At 41.8% G+C, this 18,916-nt stretch overlaps 1 protein-coding gene across 1 annotated transcript in view; it reads right to left on the bottom strand.

Moving 5' to 3' along the window:
- Positions 1-18,916, bottom strand: part of LOC109841479 (calcium-transporting ATPase 1, endoplasmic reticulum-type-like) — an 83,207-nt gene that overhangs the window by 14,951 nt on the left and 49,340 nt on the right. The window lies entirely within an intron of this gene.

Here is an 18,916-nt window from a genome sequence, read left to right as displayed (position 1 = left end):
GAGTGAGGATGACCTAATAGCAAGGTTAGCCTCAACTCGATCTACCCGGTCCCGCTGCACCTGAATGTCGAACTCAGCAAGAAACCTAGTATCGCGCCATGTCTGTAAGCGAGTATCCAGCTCGGCAGCGATGAATGAAGAGGCACCTGCATCCCGGAGCTCGCGAAACATCCGAAGCTCATGATCTAGGCAATCAAGATCATCAACGATAGCCTTCGCTAGATCTGGGTATCCTGCATCCCTTATGGAATTTATCTTAGAATCAAGGAATGGTTTAAACTGATGAAGGAAAAATCCGCCATGGAAGAGCTTGCCGATCATAGCATTCACGAAGGAAAAGAAAGAGTGGACTTCTATGCAAATAGTGATCTTCTCTGGGTCGCTGTCTGATAATAACTCCTTCACCAGGACATGAAGCCGAGAAGAAAGCCCTATACAAAAAGGAGAAATCCGTCAAAAGCCTTAATGAAGAAATAAATAACATTTCTCAGTAGCTCAATTTATACCTTCTTCCCCTTGAGTCACTGGGGGTGGTGGAGGTGTAACGGCTGGGGGTGTATCAACTGGTGTAGTTGGTCCCGCAGCCGGCTCAGTAGGATCAGTCTCGACAAAAGCTTCTGTCAAATACAATTCTCAGATTCATCATGTTATAGTTACATTAGTCAAAAATTGACTGGTACTATAATTAACTTGAGAAAAGCTATGTACCTTCAGAAAAACCATCCTCGGGATTCTTAGGGAGCGTAGACTCAGGAAATACATCTCCAGGCAACTGGTCATCAATCTGAGGAGAACCATACATAAAGTGGAGCATAGGAGTGTCCACAAGCAAGCCTTCCTCGTCAAAATCATCAGTCGAGAAATCTGACACAAGAGAATATAAGCACGAAAGGAGAATAAAGAGACTACGGCCAATAGAAATGAATTACCTCTTATGGGTGCGTCAGCCTCTCTATTCCCAAGATCCACGTTTGCCTCCTGCAAATTATCTAAAAGAGCAAGAAGCATAGAGACAATTAGGGAATGCACAAATTCCAAATCATTCAACTCCTTTGTGTATTGTTAATGGTAGATGTACCTGGATTCATCGAACCGGGTCCTACATTGACGGTCTCCCTAATGTCACCAGCTTCTGCAGGCCTTTCTACCTGGTGCGGTGAGTCGGGCTCACCAGAAGATATAGAATCGTGAAAAACAGGATCATGACTCATCTCGCTCTCCCCACGCTCTCCTATATAGAGATGGAAAAGCGTGAATCAAAGTTCTGAATGATCAAGAGGCTAGTCTATGGGATAGATGTTACCTCCATCACTAGCAGGGTTGTCACCGGCTAAATACATATCCGATGCTCGTGAAACTACACGCGGCTTGCGGGCTAATCTCTTCCGCCTAGCGGCAGGGGAAACAATCGAAGGTCCCGCCTGGGGAGAAGGACAGAACTCTTCATCCTGGTCAGCCGTGGTCCCTGAAACATCAAACCATTGTCAGGCTTAATAATTCTGGAAGATAAAAGGAAAGAGTAAGAAACTGACCTCGTTCAGAACAGTCCTCGTGATCTTCAAAATCTCCGCCTGAAGCCTCATCAGCAGAATTAAAGATCTTCTTTCCCTTTTCGTCAATCCGACGAGTCTTGTGCCGTGCCCTTTGTGATCGAGCATTTTCCCAAATCATACGAGAATCAGCCTGAGAAGCCTCCTCAGCCTCCAGCTCTGCAATCGGCTTTACAGGGACACTTTTATTAGCTGCTAACAACCACTTGCAGCTTAAGAAGGTGAGGTTCAACTGCCGCTCAGAACTCGGGAGACTGAACTTAGCACCAATACAGCCCGTCACGGTCCACAACGATGCACGAAGACCGTCCACCAAACCACCGTGGGTCCGAAGCTGCTGACGTGGATTCCCGACATAAAGCTGATCATAGCCAAACTGGCGAGCGAATCGGTAGGGTAGGTATGGCTCTATGAAACACTGATTCCTCACCCGGAAAGTCAGATAACCCGGCCTGATGTTCACCAGCCAGTTAAAGCAGCCGATGTCCAAATGAGTCTGATCCTCCCTCGGCCTCTCCTCATCAATCAGACCCTCGCCGTATCGGCCGGAGAACTGTGGAAAACAAGTGGAAAACGCCCAACACTTGTGGACCTGTAGCTGCTGTCTGACGTCAGGGAATCCTCGCCCCTCCCACTTGCCATTCTCAAACAACTGTAGTAGGGGAGCGGAGGGGTATGTGGCATACGGTACTGACATCATATCAGAACGATGAAGGACGAACCAAGCCATCAAATAAGTGTACGGAAGCTCCACCTTAATAGTAGGAATCTGAGCCGGTGATTCACTTTCCTTCCGTGTAAAAGCACTAGAAATCTGTCGAAGCCCTCGATGAATGTTAGCCACCATCACCGGAAGAAGCGAAAGTTCCTTTTTGTAGGCAAGATGAACCGCTGGGTAGAGCACCTCCAATGACAAGATATCACTAGACTGATACGGGACCACGCATTTCTTCAACCAGATAGCGAGGTAACCGGCTAGAAGGGTCATCGGTCGAATCGGCGCGGTCGCATGCCACAAGAATGATTTGAACTTGGTCCCTGTAGGAAAACCACTCTCAGGACTGCTAATGGTATAGGAATGAGCATCAACCTTCTTCAGTAGACTATTAACCCCTGAAGGAGTGAGTGGTGCCAGCTCACAAATAGCCTCGCCAGAATTGCTCTCTAGATTTCTGAACAAATAAGACGCAAACTGTTTCTGGCTCACATGGGATTTAGCCCTCTTCGCTAAGGGTTCAGACTGCGCCAAAGCGATATGATAGTGACATGTGAGGTCCCATAAAGTCTCGTAGCGGTCGGGCATGTGATCCTTCAGCTGACTTAATTCTTGGTTGGAGGGAAAATATTCCTGATATAGCATTTGTCCCATGGGCAAACCAGAAATCCTGTGCATCTCATGGAGGGCCAAGCCCAATTCCCCTTGCCGGGTCAGAAAAGTGTTCGAGTCCGGGTTGTAGAGCTCGCACAAAGCGAAGAAATGCTTCGTGCTAACAGGCAAACCATACATGGTGGCACGAACGGCTGCATACAGACCACAAGCGTGCAACTCCTCGCTCCATCGGCTCAAGACGTACTTCGTCATGCGAGTCCACCAAAGCTTGTCCAAAGAATGGACCCAACCATAAAACCTGTGGCGTGTCGCAGGCATCTCCCGTCCTAAAGCAGCGAGGCGATTCTTCAAAGTAGAAGCAGAGGCAAGAAGCTCGTTACGCGGCGGTGCATCCAACCCCAATACTCCAGGATGCAATCCAGTGATGTGACTCCTGCTCGAACCAGGAGCTGCCTGATGAGTGATGTATCCGCAGTGAACGCTCTCATGCTCCTCCGTCAAGCGCCACGACATCTCCCGTGTCACAGCTTGACGCCTGAGCTCAGTCAACGAACGATGCCAATGAATCTTCGGCAAATATATGAAACCACTGCCAGTCTTATGAAGCCACTGCTCAGCATCAATAAACACGGCATCCGGATCTCTGGCAGAATCGCCAAATAAAAAGTCGGTCTTCTTGAGAGGCTGAATCGAACTGGCATCCTTCACGAGGGGCGCATCTGTAATCAACTGGCGAAGAGCTCGATATCCACCTTCCTTCACCACTTGGGCAACCTCTGTCGACGTGCCCGAAGCAAACCGAGGAGTGACTGGGATGGGGGAGAAATCGTCAGAAGTCGAATAGTACTCGCCACGACGCCCGTACACTGCGTGAGATGAGAACGCCCCAGAAGGATATTCCACTGGAAGCAAAAATTTAAACAGTTGTTAGTCTCAATCATAAAAGGAAGTTGAACTCATCCTACGTCACTGCCTTATAAAGGGTGAGACGAGTTGGCCACATTATGCACTTATAAGATAGGGTATATCGACTATATATCCATGCCTTATAAGGCACAATGCAGCGTCAAAACGCCCCCTTTATTGATTTTGAGATATAGTTCTGACCAAGCAAAACATATCTTTAAAGCGTCGATCCTCGCCAAGGAGAATCAAGGCTCTTCCCGATTGCCTCGCCAAGGAGAACAAAATGGGGTGAAAAGGACCAATTTGCAAATTTCTAAGAAAAAATGGACTAATTTGTAAATTTCCAAAAATAGCTCACCAGCATAAGAGGGAGGCGCGCCATCAGCCGACGTGGTAGAGGATTGACCCCTCGCAATACGAAACATAGAGACCTGCTTTCAAAAATAGCTCACCAGCATAAGAGGGAGGCGCGCCATCAGCCGACACGGTAGAGGATTGACCTCTCGTAATACGAGATATAGAGACCTGCAAAATAAATTAAGGAATCAGATCTAGAAAAGGTTCCTCTTTTTTGCAATTCTCCCCCCCCCCCTGAAAGGTGAGCTCGAGGTGCCAAATCTTAATCCTAACCACCGCATGCGACCCCACAAATTCATAAATTGGATTAAGCATAAAATATACTAAAATGGTTGAGGGTTTACCTGAGGAAAAGCTCGTGGATCTAATAAAAATCAGATCTTGAGAAAGGCTCAGACCACGCGCTCGAGGGGCCTGAGAGAAATTCTAAATATGGAAGTTTTGAGGGATTTCTCAGTCAAAGATCCAAAGGAAGACTAGATCTAATGCAACTATGAAGTTTTGAGGGAGAAAGGATGCTCGAGGGAAGAGAAAAGTGAAAAAAGGGTTAGGGGGGGGGCCCTAATGAGGAGAAAAAAAGAGCTCTTTTATAATGTTGAACCAAGCCTAGTTGAACCGGACCAGACCAAGTTGAACCAGACCAGACCTGGTTTGAACCAGAATTCAAATTGAAGCTGAATCGAGCATCGAAACAACTTCAAATCGACAGAGACATATTCGGAAAAATCAGAAGATTTTTTGAGCCGAATTACTGCCTTTTTTGGCTCATTATCAAGCCGGTTCAGTTCATTTGAGCACAGAAAATACTCCAACAAGGTATATGAGTATAAACTATTCCCTATTTTTGGTTGAGAAGTTTCTGGAGAATTTTTATAAATATTCTTAAGGATAACTCAACAACACTACGTCGTACAACGCGTCGCAAATAAAAACTCAACGCCAACAATCGATGGTCAGCTAAAGATTAGAAAATCAGGAATCGACTTCAAGTTTAAAATTCCGACAACGGTCAGACAATAAATGCAGCACCGGAACATTTACAGACATTCGACAAAGCACCGAATAGCCTGGAAGATTGAAGGAATCAAGAACGGAAGTCATTCCAAGGTCCCATTACACCGACTGAAGGTGGGGACAATCATATCCAAAGTATTCCAGACTCTTCTATAAAAGAACGAGGCTGAAATACTTTGGAGGGGGTATCTGTAGGCTTATAAAATTGCTTATAGGTCCCTTAGCATAGCTCGGCACAAACCGACGAACCAACGAAGTGACGAGGTTGACGAATCGCATGCAAGTAACGGAATACATCCATTCGCGTGCGGAATCAAGCCAACGGTTCGGGGAGTCAACGAGTCATCCAACCAAGGACAGACTCGGACGAATCACGATCGAATCAAGATCAGTTTCAGACTCGAACCCAGAAGTGGATTTACTGCCAAATTAGGAATCGGATCTACGGCCAAATCAGATCAACAAATCAGAGTCTGAATCAGCCGAATCACGGAAAAAACGACGAAACAGAAACGCCTAAGGGGGGCTCGGCCAAAGCCGAGCCACCCGTGGGTGGCTCGGCCTGCACGGGCACAGTTCAGAGAGCCTATAAATAGGCTCCCCTTTGTTCATTTGAGGAGGTTGGAACTTTGAGAGCCGTTACTCTGCCGAATTGAAGATTGAGCTTGGAGTTTTGAAGACTTGAGGACTTGAATATTCAGATCTGATTCTCGGCGAGCGTCCACGTCCCAAAAGGCAGGAGTTCGAGAGAGGTAAAGATCAGATCTGAGATCTACACGAGATCACACTCCGGATCAAAGCTTGGCCTTTGATCCCGAGAATTAAGGGCGATTATTTCCTTGGTGAACTAATCCCCCCCGGCTATTATTTCCTTCGCGAAATAATACCCGTCGAATCGTGTAGATCCGACCGGATCTAGATCGCGCGGTGGTCCACGGATTAACCCCGGCGTTGGCAAAGAACCCACACAAGCAAGAGACCGTAAAACAGGATCTTGCGATTTGTTCTAAAGGAAAGTTATAAAAGGAAAGTTGTAATTTTTTCTTTTTCTTTGATTTCGTTGTAACCGGATCTAAAAAAGACCGGATCTTTTGTAACCGAAAAACAGTTATTCAAGATAACAATGAATTCAATGAAGGCAATTTTCACCGCGAACACATAGATAAAGGGTTTTTTTAGCTTTTAAACAACGGAATTCCGCAAAAATTATGTCATTTTTAATAATTTACAAGTTCTTGGTTGTTATTTTTTTGTGCATCTGCGTGTTTGCCATTAAGAAATGACTAATTTTCAAGATATTGAGTTTGAGAATAAGATGGTTCATAAATCAGTCCCGGAGTCATCTATAATCATGGAATATATTTGGAATCGAATGAAAAATTATATAAGATGATTATAAGATCGATAATATTTTATGTATTAAAATATTGCACAATTAAAAACTGCCATGTGCACAAATAAGAGTAATAGAAATGATAATATTATGAATAACAACTAAATGTAAAAAATAGAATAGGGAACAAGTGCATTAGTTATGAGGATAGAGATTGCGCATGCTTAGTTAAAACTAGCAATTAGTTATGAGGATAGAGATTATGCATGCTTAGTTAAAACTAGCAATTAGTTATGAGGATAGAGATTGCGCATGCTTAGTTAAAACTAGCAATTACTTATGAGGATCGAGATTGCGCATGCTTATTTAAAACTAGCAAAATTCGATTGTGATAGTTTGACCTCGTGCAACTGAGACTAAATGCACTAATTAGAAAAGATAATGAGATTATGGTTAACTAAGAAGGAATATTAGAGCTTGGCCCCAGAGACCTCTTTTTTTTTGGATAATCGGTTGGCCCCAGAGACTAATTAGTTACATACGATGAAAATAATATAATAGTGATTTACCTTTATGGAAAAAGGCAAAATTTAATTAACCTAATAAAGAGTAGCTTACATCCATAGAAAGTAATAGAATTTCGTGTAAATGGCCCAAAAGTTTTGGTATAATGTTGTTGTTGTTGTGTATCTATATTACTTTGAGAAAATAAATAAAAATATTTATATATCATACTCACTTTAACTCACAAAAAATCCTAAAATTTCAAAACTTATAACCAATACACATCAAATCTAGAAATTATAAGCAAATTGTAGAAGATTAAATTTTGCAAAAAGCAACACAAAGTTTCAAGAATTGGGAAAAAAATACCCTTAAAATTTTAGAGTTGTAAGAAATATCTTGACATTTGAAAACTTACCACCAACATATGAAATATTAAAATTACAAGCACCCAATTTAAAATTTAAATTAAAAAAAAACACTCCCTAAGTTTTAAAAATTGCAAAACTCACCCTTGAAAAGTTAAAAATCACAAAAATAAAAAGCTAAAATTTCAAAACTCGACAAAGAAAAGAGTAATTGTTTGATATTCTTTTATTAAGATATATAAATGTAACTTATAATTTAAGGTTTACTATTCTTTTTTAGAATATAAAATTAGTCTAAATTGATGCTAGTAAAACATAACAATAACAATAGATTAAAAATATCCAGTTATGGAATAAAAATTTAAAAAATATATAATAGATTAAAAATTAACGTTACTCTATTAATTAAAGTAATTGCATATAATTTTACCAATATGTTAAAGCAGCAAAAAAAACATAAGTACCATTAACTGATAGAAGGCTGAATCGCATAAAATTGATAAAATACTATAATATAATAGCTTAGTATTAATTAATTATAATTTATAAATATTAATCTCTGATGGTAATAATATTTACAAGGTGAAAAAAATACAAAGATTTATGTATAGAAAACGATCAGAAAATTCAGAAATATCCTTCAAAAGAAGCAAACAATTTTTATTTCAAATAGAAAAGTGAAGGAAATAAACACAATTTGGAAACGTTAATGGATCACTTCAATTGACATTAACAAATCTATCAAAGAAGCACCGACTGAATTCCCCTTGAAGAATATATTGAGCAACTTTTTCCAAATGAAAGAAACATTCTTCATGGAAGATAAAAGAAAAATTAGAATGTCATGACTCTCCGTAAGCCAAAAAAATTAAATGTGCTCTTTTTCTTTTTACCATACGGAGTCATGACTCTATGTTACTTTATTTATGGATATGACTACTAACGAAGGATCAATTCTTAAAGATACGATCAAAGATGTAATAGCATTATTAGATTTCAAGATCTTTTAATATGAAGGTAACACATTTCATTACTAAAATTCTTATTAAAAACCATTAAATATAATATTCACCTTAAATTCTTATTAAAGGTCTCAAATTTCTAGAGGAGGGAGATATGCATAGATATGCATATCATCGTAAATTGCGTTAATAATATATATCAACCCAAAGATATAACTTTTATATATCTGTACTGCTAATAAGATTCTTCTCAAATTTGATCCTATTTATATGAAATTATTCGCATATAAACCAGTTTTAGATCATAGTTGGATACAGAATACTAAATTTAACTTGCATCTGAAACCCAGGATTGACATTTATTTTGCATTCTCTCTCCTCTCTCTCTTATTGCTGAAGATAACTATATGCAGAACAAAAACAACTTTAAGCACCAGGAACCATGAAATTAAAATAAAAGTCAAGACGAGTTGCTTAGAAACAGATAAAAGCCAATTAGCACATCTTATAATGAACTTGTAAATACCAAAATTTGAACCTTAGAAATGGTTTCAAGATTTCTTTCAGCTACAATCTGCTCTAGACAAGCTGTAAAGCGTCAATTATTTATACTGCATCCACGCAAAAAAGTTTCAATACAGTACAATAATTTGACTGCAATTTTGGCTAGCAAGCCTCCTAATGAATCTAAGCTACGCTGCACTAAAATCACCTAAATCATAAGTTGGAGATACCCCAGCACCTTCCTAAAGTACAAAAATGCGTGTAAAATTTTCAAATATAGCACTATGTTTATCCGGTTAATCATCTTTGCGCTTTGAAGAATGTTTGTCCATACTTGCAGAGCTCGTGCACCTACCGACGAACTTAAGAACCTCATCGACAAGTATCACAGGAAAGGCAATAGCCAACACCAAAAGCCACTCATTGAAGCTAAGTGCCACAATCCCAAACACTTGAGCAAGGAATGGTACGTAAAGAATGACAAAGTGCAAGCCAAAGGACACTGACATTGTTAGCATAAGACAGGGGTTAACCCAGGGGGGCATGCTTAAGAGACTAACATCTTCAGAGAGAGCATTGAGAGAGTTGAACATTTCGATGGCAACAAGGACTGAGAGAGAAAGAGTCATTGCCTTCACTTTGCCAGACTGGAAGTAGTCGCAAGGGTTTTCATCGAAGGAGTAAGTTAGTGATCATGCAGTGAAGGGTGAGGCCTTGAATGTTGGGGATGCACAACCCCCCTGATGCGATTTGAAAATAGAGATTTTGGAGAGAAGAGAGAATTCAATCAATCACAAACACCCAAGATTTACGTGGTTCGCTTCTCAATGTGAGAAACTACGTCCATGGCCGCCGCAGGAGAAAATTTCACTATTTTCGTCTTTTTTACATCATGCCCTAATCAACCCTTTTATAGACTTAAGGGTTTTACAAATAGAAAAGGAAACAGGTCAAAAACTGTAACAGGGCCAAAACCCGACTCGCGGTCGACCGCTGCGCCACGCGCGGTCGACCGCCACGCCACGCGCGGTCAACCGTGATGAATCCTTCTCCTAATCAGAGTCTCTGGAGTTTTGGCGGTCGACCGCCGTGCCACGCGCGGTCGACCGCGACGAAGGCAAAAAATTCTGGCTGCTCTCTGGACTTTTGGTGGTCGATCGCCGCGCCATACGCGGTCAACCGCGAAGCTGTTCCTCAGCAATGTGCCTGTCTGTGCACGTCGGTGGTCGACCGTCGCGCCATGCGCGGTCGACCGCGCCTCAGTCAAAAAGCTCTCTGGAATTTTGACGGTCGACCGCCGTGCCACGCGCGGTCGACCGCGACGAAGGCAAAAAATTCTGGCTGCTCTCTGGACTTTTGGTGGTCGATCGCCGCGCCATACGCGGTCAACCGCGAAGCTGTTCCTCAGCAATGTGCCTGTCTGTGCACGTCGGTGGTCGACCGTCGCGCCATGCGCGGTCGACCGCGCCTCAGTCAAAATGCGCCCTTCGTCGTTTTGCTTGAACTTCGTCGTCGTCGATCATGTTCCTCCTGTTCCACTTTGTTCCTCTTCATTTTGAAGTATAGGGTAGGTCTGATAGTTAGGCTTCACATATCCTAATAATCTCCCACTTGGAGACTAACCATCAATCTCTTTCAGCTCTCTCTGCGGCGACGGCCTCCATATCATAAAGTAATGAGGCCAACTGAAGTTGAACACAACTTCAGTTTCTCTGTAGTGACAACCTTGGTAAGCATATCGGCCGGGTTCTTGCTTCCTTGAATCTTCACAAGTTTCAACATGTCCTCGTCCAACGCTGATCTTATGAAGTGGTAGCGAACCTGTATGTGTTTGGTCCTTGTATGAAAAGCGGGATTCTTCGCCAAATGAATTGCGCTCTGGCTATCACAATGCAAGACACTCTTCTCACTCTTCTGTCCTAGCTCCTCTAAGAAACCCTGCAACCATATCATCTCCTTGCTTGCCTCTGTCGTAACAACATATTCAGCCTCTGTCATTGATAAAGCAACGATCTTTTGCAACTGAGAAACCCAACTAATAGCTGTAGAGCCCAAAGTGAATACGTATCCTGTAGTGCTCCTTCTCTGGTCTATCTCACCAGCATAGTCTGCATCAACAAAACCCTGCAGAACTAACTTGCCTCTCTTGAAGCATAAATAGTCTTCTATTGTACATCGCAGGAATCTCAGAATCCACTTAACTGCTTCCCAGTACTGCTCTCCTGGATCTGACATAAATCAGCTCACAGCTCCCGCTGCATGGGCAATGTCAGGTCTCGTGCATACCATGGCGTACATGAGGCTTCCAATGGCTGAAGCATATGGAACCTTAGACATGTAGTCTTTCTCTTCATCAGTCTTGGGGCACTGCTCCGTAGTCAATTTGAAATGACTAGCTAGCGGTGTGCTAACGGCCTTAGCACCACTCATCCCGAATCTCTCAAGCACCTGTCTAATGTACTCGGCCTGAGATAGTCGAAGTGTGCCCAAGAGCTTGTCTCTACTGATCTTCATCCCCAATATTTGCTTCGCTGCGCCTAGATCCTTCATGTCGAACTCACTCGACAGCTGCTTCTTCAGCTTCTTGATCTCTCTCATGTCTGAACCGGCTACTAGCATGTCGTCGACATATAAAAGCAGGATGATCAGTGATCAGCATTGCACCTGGAGTAACCGTTCCTGTGCATGAATCCATCGAACTTTTTATACCATTGCCTTGGAGCTTGATTCAAGCCGTACAAGCTCTTCTTCAATCTACATATCATCTTCTCTTTTCCCTTCTGAGTAAACCATTCTGGCTACTGCATATATATCTCTTCCTCTAGATCACCGTGGAGGAAAGCTGTCATTACATCTAGCTGCCTGAGATGTAGATCTTCAGCTGCAACAATACTCAGGACTATTCTGATGGTGGTCAGTTTGACTACAGGAGAGAAGATCTCTGTGTAATCAACTCCTTCTCTCTGCTGAAATCCTTTAACCACCAATCTGGCCTTGTATCTCTTGGAACCATCATGTTCCTCTTTGATTCTTTACACTCATTTGTTGCTCAAGGCCTTTTTCCCCGTTGGTAGCTACGCAAGTTCCCATGCCTTGTTGGTATTCAAGAATTTTATTTCATCTTTCATGGGGAACTCCCACTTGCTCGCATCATCCACTCGAAGTGCCTCATCATAACTTTCTGGCTCTTCACCGTCACTTAATAATAGGTAGTTGAGATGGGCTCTGGGATGTAGTGATGGATACTTTGCATTAGGCTTGGGGACTCTAGCTGACCGCTTCAACTCTCTGACGGGCGAAACATGCTCTCCATCTTCATCTGCCCCCTCTGAAGTAGTCTCATCCATCAACTCTTCTTCTTCATCAGAACTAGCTTCGGGATTGCCTCCATCTGAGGCATCATCTGACTTGAAGTATGTGGGATCACTCTGCACCGAACTAGTGGACTGAATGGTATCACGGTCTTTGTAGAGGACTGCTTCATTAAAGACCACATCCCTGCTTTTGATGATTTTCTTGTTCTGCTCATCCCAGAATTTGTAGCCAAACTCATCACCGCCATAGCCAACAAAGAAACATTTCAAAGACTTAGGATTAAGTTTTTTCTTGCATGATCACTCAGATGAACGTTTGAAACACATCCAAATACTCTCAGGTGCGAAAGATTTACCTGCTTTCCACTCCACACTTCTTCAGGTATTTTGTGCTCCAAAGGCACTGATGGTCCCCGGTTGATCAAGTAGGCAGCTGTGTTGACTGCTTCTGCCCAGAATTGCTTTGGAAAACCTGCTTGTAACTGCATACTTCTGGCTCTCTCAGTCAACATTCTGTTCATCTGTTCTGCTAAGCCATTCTACTGGGGTGTACCTGGCATTGTCCTCTCTAATCTAATGCCGCTGTCATAATAGAACCTCTTGAACTCTGAGTCTTCATACTCGCCGTCGTTGTCAGAACGGAGCTTCTTGATCTTCAAACCGGTCTCGTTCTCTACCATAGCCTTCCATCTCTTGAAGACTTCAAACACTTCTGATTTGTGTTTCATGAAATAGTCCCAAGTCTTCCTCGAGTGATCATCTATGAAGGTCACAAAATATAACCTTCCGTCGGTGGATGGTACTGATGCTGGACCCCACACATCTGTGTGAACTAACTCAAGCTTCTCTTCTTTAGGAGTTCTGCCAACCCTTTTGAAGCTTATTCTTTTTTGTTTCCCAAGAATACAACTTTCACATAAGTCAATATCAGTCGATCTCAAACCTGGTAACTTCTAATTCGACTGCATAACCTTTAGGCCTTTGCTACTCATGTGACCTAGCCTCTGGTGCCACAAATTTGGGTCTTCCTTACTTTCAGCCACTGCAATGAAACCACGTGCATCTATCGTCATGTAAAGGGACCCTGTCTTCGTACCACGGGCAACAACCATGGACCCCTTTGTAACCTTCCACGTATCACATGCGAAGGTAGATACATATCCCTCTTTCGCCTTGTCCTATGAAAATTAGATTTTTCCTCAAGCTAGGAGCATGTCTCACATCACTCAGCTTCCATATAAACCCATTGAGCTTGATCTGCATGACTCCTTTGCCAACAATATTACAGGGCTGATCGTCACCAAGCTAGACTTTTCCTAGGTTTCCTGAAATGTAGTTCTCAAATAAATCTCTATTTGAGGTAGCATGAAACGAAGCTCCTGAATCCAGCACCCATGATTCAGTCTTGCTCTCTAACGAACAGATTAGGGCATCATCTGATTCTCCTGAGGTCATGTTCGCTTCAGTCTTGTTCTCCTTGTCCTTCTTGGGTTCTCGGCACTGATTCTCGTAGTGGCTAAACTTGCCACAATTCCAGCAATCAATCTCCTTCTTGCTCTTACGATTTTTGGACTTTGACCTCCCGTTCCTCGAGTTAGGTCTTCCTTGGCTATTCCCTCTATTTCTATTTCTGTTTCTTCCTCTGCTCTTAAGATTCAATGCCGATCCTGAATTAGAAATCCCTTCCTCTTGTCTTCTAATCTCCTCAGTCATAATCATGTCCACCACCTCTGAAATCTAATCTCCTCAGTCATAATCATGTCCACCACCTCTGAAAACTTTAGTTTTGATTTGCCACATGATCCGCTAATCGAGATAACTCTGAAAACTTTAGTTTTGATTTGCCACATGATCCGCTAATCGAGATAACGGTACCCTTCCAACTGTCGAGTAATTGACCAAGTATCAAGAGGACTTGGATTTCATCGTCAAACTGAATATTGACCGAGTTTAGTTGATCCGTGATCCCGTTAAACTCGTTCAGGTGTTCCTTGAATTTCTAGCTCTTGGACATCCTCAAATTAAACAGCTTTTTAATAAGATGTACCTTTCTCGCCGCAGAGGGCTGCTCATACATACTAGACAACGCCGCCATGAGATCCGCCGTCGTATTCTGATTCTTGATGTTGAACGCTACTGATTTAGACAAGGTCAACTTGATCGCTCCAAGGGCCCTTCGATCCAATAGCTTCCAATCCGCATCCTTCATATCCATCGGCTTCTCTCCCAATGGTAGGTATAAATCCTTCTGATAGAGGTAGTCTTCCATCTGCATCTTTCAGAACCCGAAGTTTGTTCCATCAAACTTCTCAATCTTGGATGTTTCCTTCTTAGATCCCATGTCTCTTACCTCAAATCGCTCGCGCCAAACCTGGTCACTCTAATACCACTTGTTGGGGATGCACAACCCCCCTGATGTGATTTAGAAATAAAGATTTAGGAGAGAAGAGAGAATTTGATCAATCACAAACACACAAGATTTACGTAGTTCGCTTCTCAATGTGAGAAACTACGTCCACGGCCGTCGCAGGAGAAAATTTCACTATTTTCGTCTTTTTTACATCATGCCCTAATCAACCCTTTTATAGACTTAAGGGTTTTACAAATAAAAAAGGAAATAAGTCAAAAACTGTAACTGGGTCAAAACCCGACTCGCGGTCGATCGCCGCGCCACGTACAGTCGACCGCGACGAATCCTTCTCCTAATCAGAGTCTCTGGAGTTTTGGCGGTCGACCGCCTTACATATTAGTATAACTGCAAAGAAAAAAAACGGTTGGGCGGTTACATGGCGCAAGTTAGCAGGCGATTCCTCTGCTAACCTGCTCCCCCGCTGAGATTCTAATGGCGAGGAAGAAGAAGATCAGAGGAATCAAGCTTCTGAACATTGGATTAGGAGCTTCGAATTCAAGTTCAAAGGCCTTGGATGATCAATCCAACGATGATGATGATGGATATATCTCTGGCCCTAGATCAATCGACATAAAGACACCTACAGTAATGGGATCAACTGGTCCAAAAGGGAATAGGAATTCAAGATCGATGGAGGAAATTCTTGCTTCAAGCTCTAGGATGGATCTTGTTGATGATCCTCTGAGGTTAGGAGTTCTTGCTTCGGATCCTAAGAGTTCTAGGCTGGATCTTAATCATGTTCAAGCTCGCAATCTCTGTAAGTCTCCTTCTCCTTTTAATGGCGTGAATAATTCAGCTAGGATTTCTTGGGCTCAAGAATCCGAGATGGAGAATGATTCCTCTGTTTCTTATTCTGTTAATGAGGGGATAAATGTTCCTAAGGAGTCAATCAAGGATTCTAGGGATTCTTTGAATTTGAAAGCGGATAATCTTGATTTTCTTGAGCCAAATGGCTCAAGTTTTCCCCCTTTGATACTTGAGGAAACCACAAAATCTGATTCAAAAAATAAAGTAGCGCCTAGTTCATCTACAGAAAAAATGTCACAAAAAGTTGGTCTAGTTTATTTGCCGACATCAGGAAAGTAGGGAATGGAATGGATCTGGATTATATGCCTTCAGAAGATAAAGATGCAGTTATTTTCAATGATGAGGAATGGAATGAGGGAGTTTCTATGTGGAATTTCTCCCTAATTGGTCAGGTTTTGGGGGTCAATATTAGATTTAAGGCTATGGAGAGCTATGTTCATAAGCTTTGGTCTCCTATACCTGATATATGCCTTCTCAAAGCAGGATTATTCTTGTTAAAATTCAAAAGTAAAGATGATATGAATGAAATCTTGGGTAAGGGTCCTTGGTTCTTTGGCTCACGACCATTTCTGTTGAAACCTTGGACTATTGGGGAGGAAATTGGTAAATCAGATGAATGCATTTACCCCTTGTGGATTCAGTTACCAGCTCTAAGGCTTAATTTGTGGAATGCTAAAGGCATTAGCAAAATTGCCAGTGTGATAGGAAAGCATGTTGCAACAGATAAACTTACTGCAAATAAACAACGTCTGGCATATGCTAGGGTGCTGGTGGAGGTGAAAATTCTCTCTCCTCTCCCTGACCATATCACCATAAAAGGTCCTGATGGAAATAAATATAAACAAAGGGTGATTTATGAATATAAGCTAAGGTGGTGTGACTGGTGCAAAGTTATAGGACATGATTCAAACTTCTGTAAAAAAACATCCCAAAGTCCAAAATAGATTCCAAAGCAAAAAGTTGACAATATAGCACAGATGAATTCTGAGCATGATAAGATTAAACCTGTCTCTCAGAACTTGGCTATTGATAAGGATTTGGTAGAAATGGGTTATGGTAATAAGGCACACTTGTCTCATGTGCATGTTGTGCATGCTCACCTGGTGAATTATGAGACCTCAGCCCACCAGCAAGTTAAGGGATCTGGTAAACATGATTGTTTGGAGCCTATGTATACTCATAGCCAGAAAAAGCACCAGACTGAATGTGGGGGCACAATAAACCTACAGGGACAGGAAGGAAGCAGTTCTTGCTCAGGTTTTCTGTGCAAACTGAACATTTTCAGCAATTAATACCAAAACCAATAGATGTGAGTCACAAGACAAGTGGTCAGCAAATAGGCATGCTAACTAAAGGAGACTGTTCATCCTGTCTGGGTTCAGGGACTGTGCATGTTTTGCAACATGGAAGTGGTGGAAGATCCCTACATCAAGCTGAGGGTCCCTGGGTGAAAATTCAATGGAAGGCTGAAAAGCAACCTGTTGTGATTGATAAATCATTCTCTCTACTGGATGTTCTAGATAATAACCCCTCTATTGATAGAGGGGTGCAGCTAGGATGAATCTCTCCTTTTGGAATGTTAGGGGATTGAACAAATCCTCTAAACAATATTTAGTGAAAAATCATATATCTCAATATCACATTTCTTGTCAAGCTATACTAGAAACAAAAATAAATGATAGCAAATTGCTAATTATTGCCAAGAAAATAGCTAGAAACTGGAGCTGGATATCAAATATAAATTTTGCTGGAAAAGCCAGGATTATTATTATGTGGGATCCTAATATTCTGGATATTAAAGTTGAAGTCCTATCAACTCAACATATCACTTGCAAGGTTAAATCATTGGATGGAAGATTTGAGAGTTTCATTTCAGCAGTGTATGGGTTTAATCAAATAAATGCCAGAAGGAGTTTATGGTCAGAACTGAAGGATGTATTCCAAACTATTGGTAATTCTCCGTGTCTCCTAAGTGGGGATTTTAACTCAGTAATTAATAATGAAGAGAAAATTGGAGGTGCTTTGCTTTCAGAGGCTGATTTTAGAGACTTCAGTGATTTTATATATGACTGTCAGCTCAATCATCTTAATACTATGGGGTGCTTTTACACATGGAATAACAAGCAAGATGCAAACTCTAGAATTTGGAGTAGATTGGACAGAACTTTGGTGAATGACTCTTGGTTGCACATGTTTTGTTCTAGCTAGGTAGAATACTTACTTCCTAGCTTCTCTGACCACTCTCCTGCTCTGATCTCTATTTTTGAAGATAATGTCCAAGGCAAAAGACCTTTTAATATGTGGACAAAGCATGACAAGTTCATACCTACTGATTCTAAAATCTGGCAATCTGAAATTTCAGGCTACAAAATGTATTCAGTATGCACAAAACTGAAACAACTTAGAGGTGCCCTAAAAGATCTCAACAAGAGACATTTCAGTAACATAAGTGAACAAGTTCAAAGAGCAAAACATTCTTTGGAAGAGGTTCAAAAAAATCTCCAAGCTTACCCTTTAAATCCTTCTTTTATCTACTACAACAAAATAATGGTCCTTCATAACAGCCAGGGACAAAGATTAACTGAGGGGGATGAAATTGCAAGGGAATTTGTGTCCTACTACAAAAATCTCATGGGAGTAGCAATTGATACAGCAACCCCAGATACAAGGGTCATTCATTCTGGTCCCTATCTGTCTGCTTCACAAGCCAGCTTATTATCAAAATCAATATCCAAAGATGAAATCAAAGATGCACTGTTCTCTATGGATGATAATAAGTCCCCAGGGCCAGATGGTTTTGGAGCCTTATTCTTCAAATCTACATGGTCAATAATAGGTGAAGATGTCACTCTTGCCATTGAGGATTTTTTCAAAACAGGCAAAGTACTGGGTGTGGTAAATTCAACCTCCTTAACTCTTATACCCAAAGTGAAGTGCCCCAAAACTCCCTCAGATTTCAGGCCCATATCTTGTTGCAATTGCCTATACAAGATCATTTCTAAAATTTTAGCCAACAGGATTAAGACTGTCATGGGATCTCTGGTGAATGAAGCACAAAATGCATTTATTAAAGGAAGGCATATAACAAGTAACATCTTGTTAGCACATGAGCTAGTTAAAGGCTATAATAGGAAGCATATTTCCCCCTGAATCATGCTAAACATAGATATTAAAAAGGCCTTTGATACTATCAGTTGGAAATTCATTCATGAAATGCTTAAGGGGCTGGGTTTTCCTGAACTGATGATTACTTGGGTCATAGCCAACATATCTAATCCAAAATTATCCATATCCCTCAATGGATCCCTTCATGGATACTTCAAGCGTAAGAGAGGCTTGAGACAAGGAGACCCTCTTTCTCCTTATCTCTTTATATTGGGTATGGAATACCTATCCAGAAACTTAGATATGCTGAGAAATGACAGTGGCTTCAACTATCATCCTAAATGTAGCAAACTCAAAATCACTCACCTGATAACGAAATAAGATCCATGCAGTGATCAAAGAGTCGTCACTCCTGCGTGGAGGTTTCTTCATAATGTCTCTATCTGGAGGAT

This window comes from Asparagus officinalis, chromosome 5 (assembly GCF_001876935.1).
Source record: "Asparagus officinalis chromosome 5, Aspof.V1, whole genome shotgun sequence".
NCBI lineage: Eukaryota > Viridiplantae > Streptophyta > Magnoliopsida > Asparagales > Asparagaceae > Asparagus > Asparagus officinalis.
This window is presented reverse-complemented; position numbering and strand designations above follow the sequence as displayed.